The sequence below is a fragment of the Macaca nemestrina genome, chromosome X, assembly GCF_043159975.1.
Source record: "Macaca nemestrina isolate mMacNem1 chromosome X, mMacNem.hap1, whole genome shotgun sequence".
NCBI lineage: Eukaryota > Metazoa > Chordata > Mammalia > Primates > Cercopithecidae > Macaca > Macaca nemestrina.
Genome location: NC_092145.1, coordinates 20000715 through 20017504, shown reverse-complemented (window position 1 = coordinate 20017504; position 16790 = coordinate 20000715). Strand labels below are relative to the sequence as shown.

The 16790-nt window shown below is 44.1% G+C and overlaps 1 pseudogene; it reads right to left on the bottom strand.

Annotated features, from left to right (window-relative positions):
• LOC105481458 (putative SAGE1-like protein) overlaps positions 1 to 16537 on the bottom strand; it is a 46497-nt pseudogene extending 29960 nt beyond the window's left edge.
• Between the last annotated feature and the right edge of the window lie 253 nt (positions 16538 to 16790).

Here is a 16790-nt window from a genome sequence, read left to right as displayed (position 1 = left end):
TTTGGAGTAATTTGTTACAGGGCAATGAAACGAATACATTCTCTCAATCTGTACCTATATCCCTATGGGGAGTACACTATAACCAGTTGAACGAAGAATCAGTACCTCAGGGCTAGCTTACCAAGAGGTGAATGATATGCAGGCACCACCTATGTTTTCATACAGGAAAAAGAGAGAGTATAAATTGATTAAAATCTCATTTGTTGTATTTATAGTTAGGTTAAAATGTAACATATAGGAGAAGACTACGGGAATCACAGAGTAAAGTCCAGTGAAAATCCACGCCTTTAGTTTTAAAAAAGTGGCAAATATTGCCAACATAAAGATTCTTGGAATTCTGGGAATTCAACAGTCCGAAGAATATTTATTCAAGAAAAATGGCTAAATCACACTACAAACCGTAAGCTTTGTGGTGTTTTAACTTGTATTCCCCACACCCCTCCTCTGCTCCATGTTAGCCTTTAAACTTACACCCTCACAACTCTAGTAGCTCTGAATATCAGCAAATTATCAGCCACTGCGGGGAGCTACTGGTTGGAGCTCCCCTAAAATCTCTATTTCCAGAAAATCACCACTATTAATACTAATATTATTATTATGTTTCAGACAGGATCTCGCTCTCTTTCCTAGAATGGATGGCAGTGGCGCAATTATGGCTCACTGCAGCCTCGACCTCCTGGGTTCAAGCGATACTCCTGCCTCAGCCTCCCGAGTACCTGAAACTACAGGCATGAGCCACCTAATCACCACTTTTTAGCATGTCTCAAAACTCCCTGAGAAGCACCATTCTCAGAGCTTGTGTTTAATTAAACTGTATGATAGCTGGCTTTGTGTGAATACCCCATCCACTATCTTCAGGTGTAAGCTAGGAATTCCTGTAGGGCTGTGTAGCACAGAAGTGATGGCAGTGGGCAATTCTGTCCTGTTTTGGTTTTACAAGGCGTGCATCTAAGATTTCTCCCCTAGGAATAATGTGTGCAGTGGATTTCAGATAGACCCACAGCTAGTATCATACTGAATGACAGAGACCTTTCTTAAATGGTTTTACATTTTTTTCATGAATAGGTTATTGCATTTTTAACATGGTTTATGCTTTAAATGCGATGGTAACATACATTTCTTCTCCTTCTCCTTCTCCTTCTCCTTCTCCTTCTCCTTCTCCTTCTCCTCCTCCTCCTTCTCCTCCTCCTCCTCCTCCTTCTCCTTCTCCTTCTCCTTCTCCTTCTCCTTCTCCTTCTTCTTCTTCTCCTTTTTTTTGTTAATATAGTGTGCCAGCCATGAACTTACTGGCCGTCAGGTACAAATTCACTGTATTGTTTTTGAGACAGGGCTTGGCTCTGTCACCCAAAGTGGAGTACAGTGGCACGATCTCAGCTCATGGCAACCTCTGCCTCCCAGGTTTAAGTGATCCTCCCACGTGTGCGCCACCACTCCCAGCCAATTTTTGTGTTTTTCTTTTTGTTTTTGGTTGATTGGCTCTTTTGTACAGCCAGGATCTGACTATGTTACCCAGGCGATTTCATCCCGCTGTGTGAGAAAGTTCTGCGTTCCTCTCCCTATGTAGCTGTGCAGTTGTTACTGAAGGCCGACTGTAGAGGGCGCCAGAGTCAACGAATGGGAGGACTGTGATTCCTGGTTCTCCCGGCTGGCTCCAGCCGTCCTACAAAGTACCAGGCTTCACCTTGGGACTCTGGCGCCCCCAACATGTTCCCAGTGTTCAGCTGGGGCAGGACAAGTGGTGACCTGCAGCTTCCTTTCCATCCCCCTTGGGCTGTAAGGGATCGGTGCTTCTGGTGAGACGTCCCATGCACATCATTCACAGGTGCCCTAGGGGGCACATTTCCCACAACTCTCAGGTTTCTAGAAAGTTCTGCCAGTGGTGGAATTTTCACTGCCATTTTGTGAGGTGTCACAGCTGCTCCTCCAGCAAGGTCAGGACTTAAGGACTGTGCTTGGCAGTTTTTTCCTGGATGTTTTAATTTTGCCCCGAAAGTGTCTTTTCTGGGGTGCACTGCTTCTGGTGTCAGGTGTGTGGTACAGCTCCCTGCGTGATGTGGTTCTGCTCTGGAGACACCACTGCGGGTGCCTGTGTCAGCCGTGGGGGAGCGTTCTCCTTGGGCACCTTGTCTCGGATATGTTGTGGGGCCATAGGGCTTTTCTTGGGGGGCTCCCTCTCGGTGATGTGAGGGACATTTCCTGCTGAAATGACCTGAGCCCGGGTATAGGGACCCTGCCTTCGTTGCCTGTGTCAGACTCGGGTTCAGGGGTGTTTCTTCCCCGTTGGGTCACAGCCCTGAGTGGGGACTCTGCCTTGGGGACTCTGTCTGGCTCAGGAGCTAGGGTGGGACTGTCTGTTATCCGGATGCATGATCGTAGCCCTGTGGGGTTACTCTCCGTTGGGGCTTTATCTCAGCCCACGAGGGAGTCTTCCTTGGGTGCTGATGTCGGCCGTGGAGTGCATTTGTCCTTGGATGTCGCTCGTTCTCCGCTAGGATGTGTTCACTTTTCTTTGGATCTGTTTATCCCTGATGTGGACGCTTACTGGATGCTTTCTCTTGGTGCTGGCTTTTGAAATAATATTATCTGTGGGTTCTTTCTCCCGGTGCCACGGGAGGGTGGGGTGCAGTTCTTTGGATTCTCTAAGCCTATGGTGGGACTCGGGGAGCTCTGTGTCAGCCATGAGGGAGGCCACCTGACCTTGGGAGTTCTGTCTCCCCCTAGGAGACCCACTTGAGCAGGCAGTCCGTCCATTCTCAGATCTCAACCTCCGTGTTGGGAGATCCACTGCTCTCTTCAAAGCTGTCAGACAGAGTCGTTTGCATCTGCAGAGGTTTCAGCTGCTTTTTGTTGTTATTGTTGTTGTTGTTGTTTAGCTGTGCCCTGTCCCCAGAGGTGGAGTCTACAGAGACAGGCAGGACTCCTTGAGCTGCTGTGAGCTCCACCCAGTTTGAGCTTCCCAGCGGCTTTGTTTACCTACTTAAGCCTCAGCAATGGTGGGTGCCCCTCCCCCAGCCTCACTGCTGCCTGCTGGTAGATCACAGACTGCTATTCTAGCAATGAGGGAGGCTCCGTGGGCGTGGGACCCTCCCGGCCAGGGGTGGGATATAATCTCCTGGTGTGACCGTTTGCTAAGATCCTTGGTAAAGCGCAGTATTGGGGTGGGAGTAACCCAATTTTCCAGGTGTTACCCTTTTCCAGTTCCCCTGGCTAGGAAAAGGGATTCCCTTCCCCCTTGCGCTTCCCAGGTGAGGCAATGCCTCGCCCTGCTTCAGCTCTCGCTGGTCGGACTGCAGCAGCTGACCAGCACTGATTGTCCCGCACTCCGTAGTGAGATGAACCCAGTACCTCAGTTGAAAATGCAGAAATCACCTGTCTTCTGTGTGGCTCGTGCTGGGAGTTGGAGACTGGAGCTGTTCCTATTCGGCCATCTTGCTCCACCCCTCACATGTTTTTTAAAGATCCTGAGGAACTGTTTGCTTTCAGCAGGCAAGGCCAACAAAACCCCTTTTCTTTCCTACCTCAGTCTTATATCAACTGTCTAGTGATAGAGGCAGGGGCAGAGAAACTCTAGGCAGAAAAACGTGTGTCCCTGGTGGAACACCACCTTCAAGCTGAAAAGCCTGAAGCGAGAACTACTGGGGGAACCCACTCCCAATATTTCAGTGTAGGTTCCTACTATTTTCCATAAGTGTCGGCTGGCTGAGAAATAAAGTGAGACAGTACAAAGAGAGGAATTTTACAGCTGGGCTGCCAGAGGTTTCATCACATATTGGTAGGACCATGATGCCCACCTGAGTCTCAGACCAGCAAGTTTTTATTAAGGGTTTCAAAAGGGGGGGTGGGTGTAAGAACAGAGAGTAGGTACAAAGATCACATGCTTCAAGGAGCAAAAAGCAGAACCACTGAAAAGGGTCTAAAAAAGATCACATACTTCTGAGGGAACAGGACAAAGGGCAAAAGCAGAACCACTGATAAGGGTCCAACAAAGATCACAGGGCAAAGGACAAAAACAGAACCACTGATAAGGGTCCAACAAAGATCAGAGGGCAAAGGGCAAAAGCAGAACCACTGATAAGGGTCTATGTTCAGCGGTGCATGTATTGTCTTGGTAAAATCTTAAACAACAGAAAACGGGGTTCAAGAGCAGAGAACCGGTCTGACCACAAATTTACCAGGGCAGAGTTTTCCCAACCCTAGTAAGCCTAAGGGTTCTGCAGGAGACCAGGGCTTATCTCAGTTCTTATCTCAACTGCACAAGATAGACATTCCCAGAGTGGTCGTTTATAGACCTCCCCCAAGGAATGCATTCTTTTCCCAGGGTATTAATATTAATATTCCTTACTAGGAAAAAAATTTAGCAACATCTTTCCTACTTTCACGTCCATTTATAGGCTCTCTGCAAGAAGAAAAATACGGCTCTTTTTGCCCAACCCTGCAGACAGTCAGACCCTATGGTTGTCTTCCCTTGTTCCATAAAAATGGCTGTTATTCTGTTCTTTTTCAAGGTGCACTGATTTCATGTTTTTCAAACACACGTTTTACAATCAATTTGTACAGCTAACATAATTATCACAGTGGTCTTGAGGTGACGTACATCCTCAGCATATGAAGATAACAGGATTAAGAGATTAAAGACAGGCAAAAGAAATTATAAAAGTATTATTTGGGAACTGATAAATGTCCATATTAAGATGAAATTGTCACAATTTATGTTCTTCTGCCATGGCTCCAGCCGGTCCCTCCATTTGGGGTCCCATAACAGAGAACTTCTATCCCTGTTTGGCCACTCTCTGACAATTGGTTCTTTCTGAATAATGTATTTTTAACAATTGAATGTCGCCTTTTCCAAAACTACCTAAGGCCTGCCCCACTCCCAATCCCATGCCTACAAAGACCCCAGAGTCAGCCAGTAGAGATTAGAAGCATCTGGACGTGGGGAAGAGGTGACTTAACTTCAGAGATGATGGCTGGACGTCGGGGAGAGGCAGTTTGATTTCAGAGGATAGAGACAGAGAGGCAACCTGACTTCAGGGGAGAGCAACCTGCCCTTCCCATTCCCTTGTCAGCTCCCGTCTATGATGAGAGCCACTTCCATCACTCAATAAAAATCTCTGCATTCACCATCCTTCAATTCATCTGCATAACGTCGCTCTTCTTGGGCACTGGACAAGAATTTGTGACCCACCAAGTGTGGGTTCCTAAAAAGGAGGTCACACTGGCCCTTTGCCCTTGCTGACAGAGAACAGCCACCCCACACAATGAGGCAAAGGTCTCATTGAGCTGATAACACACTGCTGTCCGTGGATGGTGGAGCTAAGAGAGCATTGTAACATTCCCTCTGGGGCCTTGGGGTCGCAGGCATTCTTACCTGGATGCAACCATGGGGGCTGCACAGAGTTTGTTCCTGCCAGTGCCAAAGCAGCTGGCCAGTTCCCACACTCACTTGCCTACGTGCTCCCTCTCATGAGGGATGGGGTGCGGCGGCCCCAAAGAAACAGAGTTTGCTCCAGTTGGTACCAAAGCGTCTGGCTGGTTAGCACAATCATTTGCCCACGACCTCCCTCCCATAAGGGGTTGAGCATGGCAGGCTGAGTAAACAGGGTACCGCTGTCACGAGTGAAGGGGTTAAGAAAATACCCTGCATCATAAACTTAGTCCTTAGGGATCTTGATCACCTTTCCGTCCCACCACACGACACCATTTCTTTTCATTGATGACATTATGCTGATTTGGCAGGACCTAGCAACTTCCCTAGACACACTGGTAACATACTGACATGACAACCGAAGTGTCAATTCGCACAAAAATATCAGGGGCCTTTTAATGTAGTGAAATATTTAGTGGTCAAGTGCTCAGAGGCATGTCAACATAGCACTTAACAGGTGAACAGCAAATTGGTACATCTCACCCTTCCTGCCACTCAAAGTGGACACAAACAATAGTGGGTCTCCTTAGGTTCTGTTGGTGGTAACGTGTACCTCATTGGGGTTGCGTCTGTGACTTATCTGCTAATGACTGGAAAATCTGCTAGTTTTAAATTTGGCCTAGTACAAAAAAAAGCTCTCTGAACCCATGCCTTTGGCTCAAAGGGGGCTTCCTTATGAACAGTTGTCTCAAAAACAAACAATCAAAAAATCCCTAGGGCTGGTTTCCTTACTGGTCTTTGTTTATACTGGGCTGGCAGCAACTGTATTAGTTTTCTATTGCCACATGACAAATTACCCCAATTTGAGCAGCCTAAAACAACACACATTTATTATCCACATTTCTGCAAGTCAAGACCAGGAAGCCTCAACCGGCCTCTCTGCCGAGTGTCTCCCAAGGCCAACTCAGAATGTCAGGCCGGCTGGGTGCTGATGTGGAGCCTGTGGAATAATCCACTTCTAAGCTTATACACGTTATTGCTCATTTAGATCTAGTTCCTTAAGGTGGTAGGAAAGTGGTTCCTGTTTTTTGGCTGGTTGTCATCCAGGGACTGCTCTAAATGCCTAGAGTCACCCTATACCTTCTCAGGAGCACGGCATTATCCTCGAAGCGGGACTGCTGTGTCACATCCTTCTTGTGCTTCGACTCTCTTACCTCTTCTGCTCCTTATAAGGAAAATACTCTGCTTTTCAAGGATTCCCCTGTAAGGGTCAGGCCCACCCACACCACCTCCATGTCTCAAGGTCAACTGACTTGAGACCTTAATTAGCCAGCAAAATTCAACCACAGCAGTATTTAGATTAGTGTTTGATTGAGTATACAGGAGATGGGAGTCTGGGGAGTCTGGGAAACAGACTACAGCTGTTTCAGTCAGCTTGAGCTGCTCTCACAGAATACCACAGACTGGGTGGCTTCATCACCAGACATTTCTTTCTCATGCTTCTGGAGGCTAGATGTCCAAGATCAGGGTGCCAGCATGCTCAAACTCTGGTAGGCATCCCCTCCCTGGCTTGCAATCATCCACCTTGCTGTATCCTCACATGTTGAAGAGGCGCAAAAGAAGAAATTCTCTTTTCTCTAATTGTACGGGCACTAATTTCATCATAGGGACCAACCATCATGACCACATCTAGACTTAATAACCTTCCAAAGGTAATTAGGATCCACGTAAAAGGTGGACCTAAAAAGGGTCCACCTCGAAATATCATCCCACTGGGATTTAAGGTTTCATCGTATGAATTCCCAGAGGACACAAATATTCAGTCCATCCATAATGCCTGCCTACCACACAAGCCAGAAATGAACAGCTGCATTACAAAAGGCCCAACTGGGATATCCCTGAAGGACAGTGGTGAAGGGAAATCCTCCCAGAGAAAAGAACTTTGAGTAGTGCACCTGTGTGGAGGAGAGATGGCCAGACCTATGAGTATGTATCCATATATAGGCGGTGTCTCATTTATTAGCTGAATGATCAGGGACTTTGAGGACACATGATTGGAAATTTGTGACAAAGAGGTCTGGGGAAAAATATGTGGAGAGACCTGCCCAATTGAACATTCAATGTGAAGATATTTGGGGCTCATGAGAGTTCTCAGCAAAGGGTAACCTCAGCAGAGCAGAACTGTAATAATCTGATGGATAAGATACCTATTATCTAGACATTAATCAGCCTCTATCTCCCACACTTGTGTCAAAACCACACGGGCTCACAAAGTGATGAAGATGACAGGGATAGAGATTACGCTGCAGTAGCACGGACTTCCACTCACCAAGGCCGACCTGACTACAGCTGATAGAGCCATGAGACAGACAAGGGTCCCTGGCGAAATCCCGCCTTCAAGCCTAAAACGGCATGAAGGTTGAAAAATCGGACTACTGGTCCTGAATGAAACCAGCGACCCAGAGGAAGAACTGCCACTGTTTGCTCGCCATTTCCCAACTAAGTATTTCTTACGAATGTCCGCATACGCACAGGGGGAATGGGGTGGAGCCACAGGAAGTTTGCGCCTTGGGCAGGGGTGGTTGTGGGGAGCCTGGTCTCTTGACTTCCTGTGTGGTGGCCTGAAATCAATCTGTGAGGTGGGGGCCTGCTAGTAGGACTCCCTCTCGCTTTGCTGAGAGTTTTTTTCCTTCCTTTTTCTCCTTTTCACCCAATAAATTCCGCTACTCGTCCTTCGATGTGTCCGCGAATGTAATCTTTCCAGGTCACGTGGCAAGAACTCAGTTTTAGTTGAATTAAGGAGCAAAATTCTGCAACATAGTCATTGCTGAGTGTACAATCTGCCAGAAACAGAGAGCAACACTGAGCCTCTTATATGACACTTGTCTCCAGAGTTAGCCAGCTACCATATGGCAGGTGATTACATTGGACCACTTCCATTATGGAAGGGACAGGGCTGTGTTCTTACAGAAATAGACACTTATTCTGAATACAGATCTTCCTTCTCACACACAGTACTTTAAGAAAATCAACACTTGTGCACTTAGAAAAATAGCTTATTTACCATTCTGGTATTCCACACAGTATCACCTCTAAACAAGGCACTCACTTCACAGAAAATAAAGTGCAGCAATGGGCCCATGCTCATGGGAAATCACTGGTCTTATTCTTTATGTTCTCCTATCCCCCCCTTGTTCTTTTTTTTTCTTTTAGAGATGGTGCTATATTTCCCACGCTGGTCTTTAACACCAGCTCAGCCTCCCAAAGTGTGCCCCATTATCTTAAAGTGACTGGATAGACAGAACAATGGAAAGGCCTTATGGATCTCAGTTATAGTACTAGCTAGGTGGCAATCCTTGGAGGTCTGAGAAATTACTTTTAGGAAGCAGTGTTTGCTGTTTATCTGCATCCAACATAGTTTGCTTTCTCTCCCATAGTCAGGATTCATGGGTCCTAGAATCACGGAGTATAACTTGGAGTATCTCTACTCACTATTCACACCAATGGTCCAACAGAAAAATGCTTCCTATCATTCTGACTTTAGGCTCTGCTGAACTAGAAGTCTTAGTTAGAAAGGAAGAAATGCTTTCGCCAAGGGACACAACAGTGATTCCGTTGAAAAGAAATTGATACTGCCTGCTGGCCACTTTAGTCTCTTCATCACTTTCCATCTAGAGGTAAAGGAGGGGGTCATCTACTACCTGGCGGTGATGAACCTGATGATCAAAGGGGGATTAATTGCACTACACCAGGGGCTAAAAAGGAGTATGTCTCCTCTGTCTAGATAGCTTCTTAGTCCTCCCATGTTTTTTTATTACACTTAATGAAAAATTACAGTAACCCTATCCAGGCAGGATATCTAATTGTCCAGACTGTTCAGTAATGAAGGTTCAGTAATGAGTCATCCTGCCTGGCCAAACACCAAGATGGGCTGACATACTATCTCAGGGCAAAGGGAATGAGAAATGGGTAGTGAAAGAAGGCAATTATAAATACCAGCTACAAAAATGTGAGCTGCTGCAGAAATCAGGACTGTAATACTAAATACCTTGGTAAGTTATTAACTCATCCCCCTCATCAGGCGGAAGAACAAAGCAACAAACAACAAAAGTACAGCATTTACTAACAGAGATTTATGCAACTTTAAAAGCTCCATCTTTTTTTCCTAGCTTCTGGAAGGTAATTCTCTTCACTTCAGAATTATAGGGAGCTTCAGCAATAACCTGTTCCATCCTACAGCGTGTGTTCTTGTTTCTCCTTGGTCTTTGCACTAGCGCAATTATTTTTTTCTCATGTGCTTAACTTTTCTGAGATCCCAGGGGAATCTATTTCTTTAAGCGCCTTCTCGAGTTGCTGAATTAAGATGACTTTTTAAAACCTGAAATTAAAGAGGTATTCCATTCACCAGAAGATACCTACAGCATCTATGAGATGTAAGAGCAAGTAGTAGATACAAAATAGAGTTTACAATCTACAGGCAAATCGAAAATGCATCCTCATGGAAAGATACAAACTAGAAAAATACAAAGTGAGTCAACTGAGGGCCCATGCATACTTCCAGATTATGATAAATTTGGAAGGCTCTATGGCATTGGAAGAAAGTGTTAGAATAAGATAATATCAACGTAAATGCCTGTGGAAATAGAATGAACTATGATTGAAGGCTAGGGATTAGGAAGAACAAGGCATGATTTGTTCCTGCCCCTGTCCCAAATTGGGCGCAAGCACTTAAAACAATAGAAGAGTTCCTTTTTGCACTCACCTTGCTGCTTCCTTGATGGTAAATTGAACAAATTGTCCCTTGACTTTCATAGATCCTTGTACTTCTTCAAGCAAAATGAAAATTCTTTCATAATCTGAAGATATTTAAAAACATTAGTATTTCTCCAATTATGAAAATAAAATACACCTCAACCTTAGTGCATCCATTACCACAGTATACATTTTTCATAGACTACAATGTTATATAGTGTTTGTGTTTTGAATGCTTAAATCACAACACCTGTATATTACTAAGGAAACCATTGTGAAAACTAACAAAGGAAAACAAAACACTTAATCAGATATATGAGAAATTTTCAGTGAAATTAAAGAGAAGCCATGCTAAATTATATACAGATCCAATTCAGCCAAACAATGAGCTCAAGAGGCAGCTAAATTCTGTTCTAAATCATAGAATGAGAGACTTCTCATACTTTCATTGATAGACATTCTTGCACTACTTACTTCGCCTGAACCTTCAAACTTCTTTCATTAATTGATATTTTATATCGTCATTAATTTTCTTTACCATGGCAGGAGACATTTGTGGTGTATTTGGCACAGTTTCCACTGAAGGCATTCCTGTGACTGGTGGGTCACCTGTAGAGACACTGTAGTTTTTGATGCCTACCACAAATTCATTACTATCAGGTTTGTAAAGCAGGTCATCTTTGCTGAGACTAGTGAAGTCGTAAGAGAAAGTATCCAATGTGTTATGCGGCATACGATCTCCTGTCATATTTATAAGCTCTGGTGGAGCGGAATTGGACAGGAAGCCATCGGGAGGAATTTGACCATTTTCCATCTCCTCCTCCGGGATGTCGTGAATGACAGTAGCATCTGGAATCCAAATGAAAAAGTTAAGCTGTGAGGTAAGTGCATTATGTCGCCCCCACAGGTATATCCTTCTAATGCTCAGTTTCTAGAAACTTATCTCATAAAGCAGGAGGATATGCCGGTGGCAATCCGAGACCCCTCAACCTAAGCTCAAGAAAGACAATACAACAAAACTGCCTTCTCCTCTGCATGACACTATGCATGCATATAGAGGCCAAGTTGGACAGTACAACCAATACACGAACATGCACAGATCCCTGGTACTCCTGGATGAAATACCAGCTCCTGACAGATTAATATGCCCTGGTGGAACCATTGACAAGGAGTTATCAGATGCTTGTTGGCCATTTTTCATCTTCTCCTCATGGACATTGTGAGTGGCAGTGGCATCTGGAAATAAACTGAAGAGATTGAGCTGTGAGGTAAATGCATAATGACAACCCCACAGGTATATCCCACTGATGCTCAGTTTCTAGGAAATTATCCCTTAAAGAACTAGGATATACCAGGTGGCAATCAGCCCTAAAATTAAGGGGAGAAACGATAATACTACAAAGCCCCCTTCTTCCCTTGGTGACACTATGAATGCATATGGAAAAAAGTTAGGACAGTACCACTTAAAAGCCAACATGTACAGATCCATGGTACTCATAGCTGTAATACCAGCTCCTGCCATTATAATAAGCCCTGATGCAACAGCTGACAAGAAGTTATGAGGTGCTGGTCGGCTTTTTTGTATCTTCTCTTCACGGACATTGTGAGTGATGGTAGCATCTGGAAACCAAATGAACACGTTGAGCTGTGAGGTAAGTGAATTATGTCAGCCTGACAGGTATATCCCTCTGATGTTATGTTTCTAGGAAATTATTTCATAAAACAGGAGAGGATATGCCAGCTGATGATCTGAGACATCTCAAATTGAGCTCACGAAAGATAATACCACAAAACTACCTTCTTCCCTTTATGACACTACGCAGTTATATGGAAACCAAGTAGGACAGTACAACTAGTAAATAGACATACACAGATCCCTGGGATTCATGGCCGCAATACCAGCTCCTGCCAAATTAGTAAGCCCCAGTGGAACAGTGGACCTCAAGGTATCAGGTGTTGGTTGGCTGTTTTTATAGTCTTTTCACCGACATTGTGAGTGATGGTAGCATCTGCAAATCTAATGAAGAGGTTGAGCTGTGAGGAAAGTGCATTATGTCATCCCCACTGGTATATCCCTCTGATGCTCAGTTTCTAGGAAATTATTGCACAAAGCAGGAGGACATGCCAGGTGGCGATCTGAAAAACCCTTAAGTTGAGCTCACAAAAGATAATACAACAAAACCACCTTCTCCCCTTCATGACACTATGCATGCATATGGAAACCAAGGAGGACCGTCCACCTTATAAGTGAACATACACAGATCATGGGTACTCATGGCTGGAATACCAGCTCCTGCCATATTAATAAGCCCTGGTGGAATAGCTGACAAGACGTTATCAGGTGCTCGTTGGCCATCTTCCATCTTCTCTTCATGGACACTGTGAGTGACAGTAGCATCTAGAAACCAAAACAAGAGGTCAAGCTGCGGGGTAAGTGCATTATGTCAACAACATGGGCATATCCCTTTCATGCTCAGTTCTCAGGACATTATCTCACAATGCAGAAGGATACCCCAGGTGGCGATCTGTGACCCCTCAAACTGAGATCACGAAAGATAATACGATAAAACCACCTTCTTTGACTTATGACACTGCATGCATATGGAAACCAAGTAGAAACAACTAGTAAACAAACATACACTGATCCCTGGTACTCATGGGTGGAATATCAGCTCCTGACAGATTAATAAGCCCTGGTGTAATGGCTGACAAGAGGTTATCAGGTGCTGGTTGGCCATTATTTATCTACTCTTCACAGCCATTGTGAGTGACTGTAGTATCTGCAAATCAAATGAGGAGGTTGAGCTCTGAGGTAAGTGCATTATATCAACCCCACACAGGTATATCCCTCTGATGCTCAATTTCTAAGAAATTATTTCATAAAGAAGGAGAGGATGTGCCAGGTGGCGATCTGAGACCACTCAAATTGAGCTCACGAAAGAAAGTACAACCAACCCACCTTCTTCCCTTGATGACACTAAGTATGCATGTGAAAACCAAGTAGGACAATCCAACTTACAAGCAAACATACACAGATCCCCGATACTTAGGGATGAAATACCATCTGCTTCCATATTAATAATCCCTGGTAGAACTATTGACAAGACATTATCAGGTACTGGTTGGCCATTTTGCATCTTCTCTTCACAGACATTGGGAGTGGCAGTAGCATCAGGAAAATATAATAGGTTTAAAATTTGGAAAGAAATAAAACTGTCATTATTCACAGATGATATTGTTCTGTCCCTAGAAAATGTAAACGAATAAAATCTTTATGGTTAATAAGCAAATTTAGTCAAGTTACTAAATATTAGAAAAGCCACTGGTATTTCTTTATAATTAACACCAACAAATAGTTAGAATATGAAATTTCAAATGTCATTAATAACAGTACCAAAAACATAAAATATTTAGGAATAAATCAAATCAAGATGTGCTAGAGCACTACATAAAAATTATAAAACATCACTGAGGGAAATTCAAGACTACAGTAAATGGAGAATAAATATTCTTTCCATGGAATGGAAGACATTATTAAGAGGCTTTATTGTTAATTCTCCCAGAATGATAATAGCAATGTTATTTAAAATTCCACCAAGTAAAAACAAAAATATCCGAAAATTGACAAGCTGATAATTTTCTTTAAAAAGAATATGCACATTTAAGATTTGGAAAAATCCAAGACAATCTTTAAGAAATAGAAGTGGCCGGGCGCGGTGGCTAATGCCTGAAATCCCAGCACTTTGGGAGGCCGAAGTGGGCGGATCACGAGGTCAGGAGTTCAAGATCAGCCTGGCCAACATGGTGAAACCCCATCTCTACTAAAAATATAAAAATTAGCCGGACATGGTGGCAGGTTCCTGTAATCCCAGCTACTCGGGAGGCTGAGGCAGGAGAATCGCTTGAACCTGGGAGGCTGAATTTGCAGTGAGTCGAGACCACGCCATTGCACTCCAGCCTGGGCAACAAAAGCAAAACTCCATCTGAAAAAAAAAAAAGAAAGAAAGAAAGAAAGAAATAGAAGTCAGTTGGTAGATATACACTATTAAATATGAGATATACTATAAAGGTAGAGTGATTAAAACAGTGTGATATTGGAGCAATGACAGGCAAATACACCAAGGGAAGAGGACACAGAGGCCAGAAACAATCTGGAAATACAAAATAGCTAGATTTACCACAGGAGAGCTCCTGGAAATCACTGTGGAAAGGACAGTGCTTTTAATAAATGCACTTGATAAATGTGACAAATGGAGGGATAATACAAACCTTGAATCTTACCTCACCCCACTCCAAAAACTTTACTGAAGATGAATAGACAATCTAGTAAACACTTAAGATATTATCTTCACAAGTATAGAATAGGCAAAGATGTTTTTAACGAGGATAAAAACACATTAACCATAAAGAATGAATTGTTTGCCGGGCATGGTGGCTCACACCTGTAATCCCAGCACTTTGGGAGGCTGAGGTGGGTAGATCACTTGAGGTCAGGATTTTGAGACCAGCCTGACCGACATGGAGAAACCCCATCTCTACCAAAAATATAAAACTAGCTGGGCGTGGTGGTGGGCGCCTGTAATCCCAGCTCATCAGGAAGCTGGGGCAGGAGAATGGCTTGAACACGGGAGGCGGAGGTTGCAGTGAGCTGAGATTGCGCCATTGCACTCCAGCATGGGCAACAAGAGCAAAACTCTGTCTCAAAAATAAATAAATAAGAATGAACTGTTGAATTACACATAATTAAATGGAAAACTTCTGTTCCTCAAAAGACACTATTAAGACAATGAAAAAATGAAGTATATTTGTAGATTATATATTATACAGTATATATGTATAGGTTATACATATAAATATATATTAATTACACACACACATATACACATCTGTATATACATCTGACAACAACTGAGTGGAATCCAGAATATATCCAGAACTATAAATCAATTTTTAGAAAGCAAACATCTCAATAAAATCTGGGGGGAAAAGCTGAATACGCACTTCATAAGAATCATACTCAAATAACTAATAAACACCTCAGATATACCTGGACTCTGACTTTACTCCATTCCATGAAAATTCATTTGAGATGAATGGGAGATCTAGAAGAATACTTAGAATATTATCATGGCATTGGGTGAGGCAGAGATGTTTCTTAAAATAATAAAAAGGACTAGCCATAAATAATGCACTGATTAATAAAATTAAGAGAATCTGTTCATCTACAACACATTATTAAGATAGTGTAAAAGCAAAACAGATTTGTAGAAGATGCTAAAATTGTATACATATTTGAATATATGTACATACATGCCTGTGTATAACTGAAATCCAGAATATATGTAAACCACAAATCCATTTTTAAAATACAAACACCTCAATAAAATTTGGGAGAAAAGACCTGAAAAGGGACTTCCGAAAAGCTGTAGTTAAATGACCAATAAACACATAAAAAGGTACTCAAAAAAAAAATCAATAAATAGCTGGGCGCGGTGGCTCATGCCTGTGATCCCAGCACTTTGGGAGGCCAAGGGGGTGGATCACTTGAGCCCGGGAGTTGGAGAACAGCCTGGGCAACTTGGTGAAACCCCATCTCTACCAAAAACACAAAGATTAGCCGGGCTTGGTGGCGTGCACTTATAGTCCCAGCTACTGGGGAGACTCAGGGAAGACAATCAATTGAGCCCAGGGAGGTTGAGATTGCAGTGAGCCGAGATCATGCCACTGCACTCCAGCCTGGGCGACAGAGTGAGACCCCATCTCAAAAGACAAAAATCAATAAATAAAAACCATTTTTTTAAAAAAATGGTGCCCAATCTCATTAATCAGCAGAGAAATGCAAGTGTAGACATAAGGAGAGATCACTGCACACCCATCAGAGTGGCTGGAATGAAAGAGTAACTGTACAGGGATTGAGTGAAAGTGGCACAGCTGGTACCTTTGAATATTTCTGGACCCCGATTTCCACACAGACACCCAAGGCCACGGCCCAAAGGTCAGACAGAACCCCGAAGAGCTCCTTCAAGACTGAGATCAACCAACCGAGAAAAAGCACCCCACCCTAGGGCAAGACAGAACTCCCAAGTTCGGGTGGCCTCCCTCATGACTGACACAGAGCTCCCCAAGTCCCACCATAGGCTTAGAGAATCCAAAGAACTGCACTCCACCGTCCCATGGCACCGGGAGAGAGAACCCACAGATAATATTATTTTAAAAGCCAGCACCAAGAGAAAGCATCCGGTAAGCGTCCACATCAGGGATAAACAGATCCAAAGAAAAGCGAACACATCCTAGCTGAGAACGAGCGACATCCAAGGACAAATGTGCCCCACGGCCGACATCAGCACCCAAGGAAGACTCCCTTGCGGGCTGAGATAAAGCCCCGACGGAGAGTAACCCCACAGGGCAACGATCATGCATCCAGAGAACAGGCAGCCCCACCCTAGCTCCTGAGCCAGACAGAGTCCCCAAGGCAGAGTCCCCACTCAGGGCTGTGACCCAACGGGGAAGAAACACCCCTGAACCCGAGTCTGACACAGGCAACCAAGGCAGGGTCCCCACCCCGGGCTCAGGTCATTTCAGCAGGAAAAGTGCCTCACATCACCGAGAGGGAGCCCCCAAGAAAAGCCCTATGGCCCCACAACATATCCGAGACAAGGTGCCCAAGGAAAAC